The sequence below is a fragment of the Hakea prostrata genome, chromosome 1, assembly GCF_041222555.1.
Source record: "Hakea prostrata isolate BN-2017 chromosome 1, UWA_Hpros_2, whole genome shotgun sequence".
NCBI classification, from domain to species: Eukaryota; Viridiplantae; Streptophyta; class Magnoliopsida; order Proteales; family Proteaceae; genus Hakea; species Hakea prostrata.
The window spans coordinates 9,495,809-9,503,488 of NC_142600.1; the positions used below are offsets into that span (position 1 = coordinate 9,495,809).

The following is a 7,680-nucleotide window of genomic DNA, read 5'->3' on the forward strand; positions in this document are numbered from 1 at the left end:
ATATTGATCACGTGTCAACTTTTCAACCTCAAATCTTTTAGTTTTTTGAGCCTCCTCCAAAAAAATATATGTTATCATTTAACCTTAGATATATATTAATGCACATTCTTTATACACACTTGAATATTCCGTTGGTTGACAAATTACTTATCCCTAACAATTACAGTTATGATTATTACCACAAAAAAAAACAATTACAGTTATGATTTTAGTTTGTTTCTTATGCAATTAGATCATGTGATCTTCCTTCGTATGAGTCGTCAAATGTTACTAAATTAAACATCTTACATAAAATATCGTATTAGATTCGGTCCACTTTCTCTATGACATTTCCTCTCTACTTAAATGAATGTTTTTATTAAGAGAAAGACACCTTTTTGAAAACCCTAAGAGGATTGTTCAATTGGCACGCCACCATAAGGTTACCAAAAAAAGAAAAAGGGGTCCCATAATAAGTAATATGATATTTATTTTAATCAAAACAATAATTAATATGATATGAAACACGGGATTAATTTGATGAAAGGTTTCTTCTAGAAAAACACATTTAGATAGTGATATTTGAAGTATATATGTATAAGGAGTATTAATTGCTTTGCACGTCCCTAAAGTTCGCCTTGATTATGCCATGAAAGTTAGCTTCTAATGTTTTTTAGGGTGAAGACATAAAAGTTAGCTAGGATCATATGAACTTCAGTGAAAGAAATGAATAAAACAAACAAGATATTCATGAAGGGCGTATCTGTTGAATTGGCCTCTGTGAGATCTTCATATCTAATGAAAAGGGCAGAAAACATGTTAATGGTAACCCAGAATGGATTGAACATGCTGCTTTGATTACATAGATGTGCATATCTCGTCTCGTCGTAGCTATGTCATCACTGAGGCTCATCTACATACACAGATACACTGCAACAACCTAACTTTACAATACCATATCTACATGATTTGAGATATTCTTTTGTCAATGTTATCAAGGATGTAGATGGGAAAAAAACAAAGTGTGAACAGCCCAAAATTGTACGTTTATTAGTTAACAAATAATAATCAAATTACTATCGTAATACTTGATATTAGTTCAAAAAAACAGCCTCATCACATAAAGATAGAAAGATGAACAGGTGTTTTTGATAGCATCAAAATCTAGCTAGTAATCAATCATTTCTGGGTTTTGAACCAATGAGAGAGAACCCAAAGCAAAGGGACAAGTGCATCAAAGCAAAACTCTCTGCAGCCACAAAACCCCTCTTCTGCATCCTACTCAATAGAAAGCTCTACCTTTTTGTAGTGGGTGGAAACTTTAGAAAGCTCCATCCACATTCATACAAGCAAATCCAACTGGTTCCTGTCCCCGACACATTATTTATTACACTACACATAAGACGGATAGATCCATAAGAAGTTGTTCCATTCCAAATTACATAAAGACAGGTAAGTCGTCATTCGAAAGGGAACCCCATCATTACGACCTGAAAGCATGAGTGATCGATGTTGAATTACAGAGAAGACAACCTGAACAGCTTTGTCAATTATTTACTTTTAATTTCTAGAATCTAATAAATGACAGAATGACAGAGAATACTTCTTCCCATTGGCATCATTCCTAACAAGGAACAAAGTTGGAAAGTGGCCGTAGGGAGGAGGAGATCCTGGATGTGGAAATGAACAACTTGGGGTAGAAATTATGTGTGGAAGAAAGGATCCTAATTTTATCTAAGTAGCCAAAAAGGGATATGCCTATGCCTATGACTATGACTATGTGTGGAAGGTATTCTCTGTGGTAGTACAATCAAAGGAACCCTCAAAATCGGTTAGATGACTCCCAGCCAGTATTACCTGCAAAATCAATAACTAAGGGCAAAGCTCATAATTCCTGAAGATACATTGAATAATTGAACATCAACACTAGAAAGATATCAAAAGTGAATTTAAAGAAAATACATTTATAATCCAACCCAGAAGCAAACATACACGCTTCTACAGGACGACTTCTGAGTTGTGACTGACTTCTAGGGAACTAAGCTCATAGAAACAAAAGGTAAGAGTAGTATACTTAGTTGAACTAAGGTCCAGTCTCCTATCAGAGTCCTCTCTGCCTTCTTCTCCGGAGCAGAGGACAGTAAACAAGAAGAAATTCAGGAATCATAGGCAGGTTTCCAAGTAGAAAGTGCATAAATAATTCGTCCCTTCCATCCCTGCAAAATCCAATTACCATCTTGGTCAATCACAAAATCCTTGTGGTAACAAGACTTGACCCTATCCTTGGCCTTCTTCATCAATTCTGGGTTCAAAGGAAGCTGCTTTAGTCCAGCCCTAAGATTCCGAACTTGCCACTGTTTATACGTCTCAGGCCTCTCAAGCCTCTCAGAGCCTTCACAAGATATGACATTTATTGCCTCCCGAGCTAAAAGATCTCTCTCAATCAGCATCCTCTCTTCCAGTTCACGTGGCACATTTGTTTCGAGCATATCAAACAGCGCAGAGAAGTGGAAGAGTGCCTCCCTAAATCTTGTAACAAAGAAAGGGGCACTGTAAGCTCCATTGAGAACCCCATGAACGAAAACAGCAGGGTTCATCCTCCTCACCAGGTTAAGAACTGCATTCCTTGGACTGTCCACAATCACTGTCTCATCGAGGATGTTTCTAAGCCGGTACAAACAGTTCACCACTAGCACCTCATCACTCTCAATCTTGAAATCTTCGAGTTGAATGGTTTCCCATTTCTGTGCAATGGCATTATACTCGAAAGGAACATTGAAAGTCTTGGCATAATTGGCCAATCGCTTCCCAGTCTCCTCTACTCTCGCTGACGGCCTGAAACCAGGCTGAGGGAGATCAACCCCGGTTATGCGAATCTTCGGAGGCCCACCCTCTCTCTTGGAGAGAATTTCAATGAGTGAAGGCCATTGAAAACCATAGAGGATACCAAAATCTACAATGTGGAGCCTGGTCGCTTTCTCGGCCGCAATCAAAATGGTCTTGTTGGAAAAGAAATTGGATATCTTCTTGAATGGGCACATAGCAAGAAATAGATGGTAAGCCTTGAGGATGTCGGCCGCTGAAGTTCTCAGGCTCGAGACACCCATGTAGAGCTGCCTACCTGTGCCGGCCAACCGTGCCTCTATGCCTTCTGCAAAATAATGGGCTAACCTCTGATTCCCATCGCCGTATGGGGTGGAGTGTTGCCTGATCTGCTTCAATAGTTCATTAACACTCCTACGGTCATCTGCTGCAACGGACTGAGCGCAATGGATCAAGAGGGTTCTCAAATCCACCACTTCCTTCTTACCACTCTGTTTCTTACCACGAGTCTTGCCGCCGCTGTGTCCATTTGACTGATGCCCATTCTTGCTCAATCCGTTCTGCAAAGCTTCACGGAGATCATACAAGGGGGCCTCACCTTTCCCGCCGGGATGGCAAAGCAACACCATGTCAAACATATCAGTCCGCTCGGTCACCTCCTCGTAAACTGCTGACTGCTTGGTACTTCTTCCCACTTCCAAATCTGGTTCCTCCTCCCCATGAAGATGTTTCCTTCCCTTGGATCCGTCCGTAGGAGAATATTCTCTGTCGTCCTTCGTCTCCAACTTGATGGGTGGGTGAAGGTCTTCCCTGGATACTACTCTCCGGGGTAGTAGTTCTTCCTTGTGTTCGCTCCGGATTAGCTCTTCTTTTGGTTCACTCCGGCTCCGAGGTAACGCGCCACGCTTCTCCAGATTAAGGAACAGGTTGTTACCATTCGGAAGGAACTTACTAGCTTCCTCCACTCCCTTCCTGAACTGCGTGACAGATTCAATCTCGCTTAACAAATCAGGAAACTGAATTTTACTCATAGATGGCTCACCCAATCTGTCGGCGACGCCGTTGGGAAAACCCAAGGGAACGTAGGAGGTGGAGTGAGAAGCATAGTCAGCAGCAGGGATAGAATTGGTCCAGGTTGTGGGCTTGTACTCACCGAGATCTGAAGTCAAACTCGAATCCAGGGTGTTGCTGCTATGAGAATTACCGCTGCTACTGGAATTACTCGAGTTGAGGGTGAAGAAATCATCGGGGCTTCCGGTGTCGTGATCGCAATAGGGAGGAGGATGGGGGTCGAGGTCAGGGGGATATTTCTGACCCAGAACCTCATATAATGATTTCTCGGCGGCTTGAAGAGCAGACGACTCCTGGAACATACATGTTTTCTCCTCCATCTCTTCTTCCATAAGTATCTGGTTGATGTAATTGAGAACCACGTCGGAAAAATCACAGTCTTCAGGACTATCATCTTCATGAACAACACCCGAAGGGAGAATAGCATGAGGAACGGATGATGAGTCGTCTCCGTTGGTTGGTATTACCAAAGGAAGATCCATGAAATTGCGATCTACAAAAGAAGGCTGCTGCTGCTGCTGCTGCAGCTGCTCCAGCCTGGGCCCGTTGGCAAGGTTTTGATAGAAACCAGACTGATCGTCGACTCCGAAACCGTTCCCAGGAGCAGAAAGCTCAGCAATACACGGATCCATAATCATCTAATCTCACACTAGTAAATTCTGCCTCCGACGACTTTTCCAATCCCAAATCCTTTATTAAAGAATCGTGATTTCCACTGATAAAAGATTCCAAGTTATCTGTTACAGGCAGGCTGGATTAGGAGTTGCAGAAATGAATTTTCTAAACCCTAAACCCGTTGTTGCGAGTGCGTCAGGAGAAAAAGTTTAAAGCAAGCAACTCATCCAAGTGGCTGCTTATCAATAGAGGAATTAAAGCATATTCCGAGAAGAATCTGTATGAGAAAAGAAGAAACCACAACTCAAACGAATCCGATCGAAGTGCATAAACAGGAAGAGGATTGAATGATTCAAACTGAAACAGACAGAGAGAGGGAGACGTAACTCGTACCTCTGTTACCTGTTAGAGTGAAGTTGAAGTTGAAACCCCAGCAAGCGAGTAAAAGAGGAAAAACAGATGAGGAGGAGAAGGAAGGAGAGAGAGAGAGAGAGAGGAAGGAGCATTGAAGACAGAAAGAAGTGGCTTCGTTCCAGTCTTTCTTAAAGGGAGGGGGAACGAGGAGTAGAGAGAAGATGAGAGGAGATGAGAGCCACCTTAACAGTAGGAACAAAGCATTGGGAAACAAACAAGTGGGGGCTGTTGTAGCCGTCGGATCTGTTGAATCGAAATTTCGCCTCTATTTCCTTCCTTCCTTTCTTCCTTACTTTCTTCAACCTTCCTTGTTTGTCCTCTTCTTCTTCACAATCCCACCATTCATCGTCGCTGCCGCTCCAGTCCTTCCCGACGCAGACGCAAATAAAATCCTCACATTTCTTATCTTTATTCATTTTTGGAGAAACAAATTTTTTTTATTTATTAATAAAAGGATTTTGTTTTCTACAGACACATCACGAAAATATCTTCTACATTTACCATGTGATTAGTCAGAGATCTGATCTGACTGACAGTATAGTGATCAGTGATCAGTGATCACACGGTAGGGTGCGCAGACACACACTCCACGTACACTATCCACTAGACCTGAGAGTAGTGTAACAAATGGAACACCAGATACGGTTATTTCTCCATATAGAAAAGATTTAACATACCAAATACGTTATTTTCCTTTTATTCTTAAATATATATAAAAATAAAAATTAAAAAAAGTCATTTTCCATCAAAGGGGTGCGGGTGCGACGTGAGACGTGGAACGTGGGACGCGAAACTGCGAAAGGATTAAAAGTCAATAAGGGTTAATATGGGATTGCAACCTCACGGATATATGGATGGATGGATTAAAGTAAAATTAATACATGTAATTAAAAATAAATAATGAAGGATTATGCTGGAAAATACTACTAATTAATTTACAATAATTAGCTTTGTGTATTGTGAAAAGCTGCTATACCCTGACGGATTCGCTTCTTTGATGTGGGCCATAGAATTGAGTGGAGGTGGCCCCCACTGGCCCCTGCCTATTATTTATTAACTAAAAGATTAAAAAAGGAAAAATCTCTAAATGTCATAAGCATAACAAGCATATATCTCTAAAACTATATATTTATTTATTCCAATATCACAGCCTAATTTAACTAAACCCCTTTTTGTTCTCTTTCCTTTTCATTTTTATTTTTTTTAATAAAAAAAAGTGACGTAGAGAGCGTAATACCATCAAAGTGAAATCAAAAAATAATAATAAATAAATAAAAGAAAATGTATAGATTGGGCATTGCGGTCAAAAGCGTGCTGCCCAAGCCTCACCCTTCAATGCCTCCACAGACGGAGGATTGACTGACCAACTCCATCTGTCTTTAATTAATTTTATTATTAGATTTCTTGGTTTCCATCCTTCCTAGTAAAGACTAGGAGTCTAATACTCGGAGAGCCGTGCCCGTGCGTGAACCCAAACAGACGGACCTTGTTCTACTCCTGCACATCAACCGAAACATTCTTGACCGCTGGATTGAAATCTCGATTTCAATCTCGACCATAATTTTGCATGACAGTTTAATGCAAATTCATTGATATATAATAGTCCATTCTGTTAGTTCCAAATTCATTTTTCTTTAATTCCAAAAATACTCTTACCAAAATCTGTAAAGAAAAAAAATGGGTCAATAGATGGTTGACACATGTTTTATTCTAATCTCATGCTAATGTTTCTTCCAACACTTAAGCTATGTTTTTATCCTCCGTTATATTCTCCCTCCTCACTCGGCTCTCCTCTACTTCACCCTCTTCACCTTCGATTTCGGCAACACCAGTGACGCCACCACAACCATTACTGCCTCATTCTTCCTCTTCGCAGAATAGAGCATGCGGGATGAAAACAAATCAAACATTGGGTTTGTTTCTAAGTTGGATTTCATTTGATTTTTGCTCCTTGAAGTTCTCCATCGGGTTCAATTCATTTGAGCTTTTTTCAATTTCGCCCTGCAAATTCTTAATCCTCTCTAGCAGCTCTTTCATGTAATTGATTGTATCTTCAAGTGTGGATATTCTGTCTATCTATTGGTCATAAAAGTAAACACTAAAATTGATTTGTGGGGGAAAACCATACACACACAAAAAAAGGGAAATCCTAAAAAACAATAAGATTTGATTGATTGAAGCCTTGCTAATATTGGGAATGGCGGATCTAAGCATGGAAAGGTGATCGGAGGCATAACTGATTCCTCTCTTTCTCTTCTGATTTCATCTAGTTTTCTCTCTTCAATTTCACATTTAAGATCTTTGAGTATATATCACTCTCCCAATATGAAAAAGAGTTACTAAAATCAGGGGTTTTTATTTCTAAAATGTCATCATTTGATGAGAATGTTAAAATATTGAGCTTCTTTCCTTTATTTTATAATTGCAAGCTTTACTATTTCTTTTAAAAAAAAAAATCAAGATCTAAAGTCCAATACAATCCATGGATGAAAAGTAAGATGTCTCGCATTATCCTATCACACTTAGGTTCATTTTGCCAACAACTCATGTGTCAGTAGATGTTTAAACATTTTCCTTTTATAATTAAAAAATTATATTATATTCATTAAATATAGTAATCACAATTGGTGGAGGACCCCCAAAGGCTACCAACAAAACAAAACACCAATCCACATTCTAGAATAGCAATTAGGACTTCCTAAGGGAGAGACACAAAATCCATTATAACATCAAAAGATCAAATCAGACAATCAACTAAATTGTTGGCCATGGCCCATT

The 7,680-nt window shown here is 39.7% G+C and overlaps 1 pseudogene across 2 annotated transcripts; it reads right to left on the minus strand.

The window, feature by feature from the left end:
- Positions 1-1,852: 1,852 nt before the first annotated feature.
- On the minus strand, positions 1,853-5,275 carry LOC149027296 (scarecrow-like protein 9 pseudogene; annotated as a pseudogene). 2 transcript variants are annotated; one of them, XR_016174409.1, is made up of 2 exons: positions 4,891-5,275; positions 1,853-4,765 (listed from the first exon to the last, which is right to left on the minus strand). The product of XR_016174409.1 is annotated as a scarecrow-like protein 9 pseudogene, transcript variant X2 (transcript). The 2 variants fall into 2 exon arrangements; XR_016174408.1 differs by having other exon boundaries at positions 4,882-5,275.
- Positions 5,276-7,680: the final 2,405 nt, after the last annotated feature.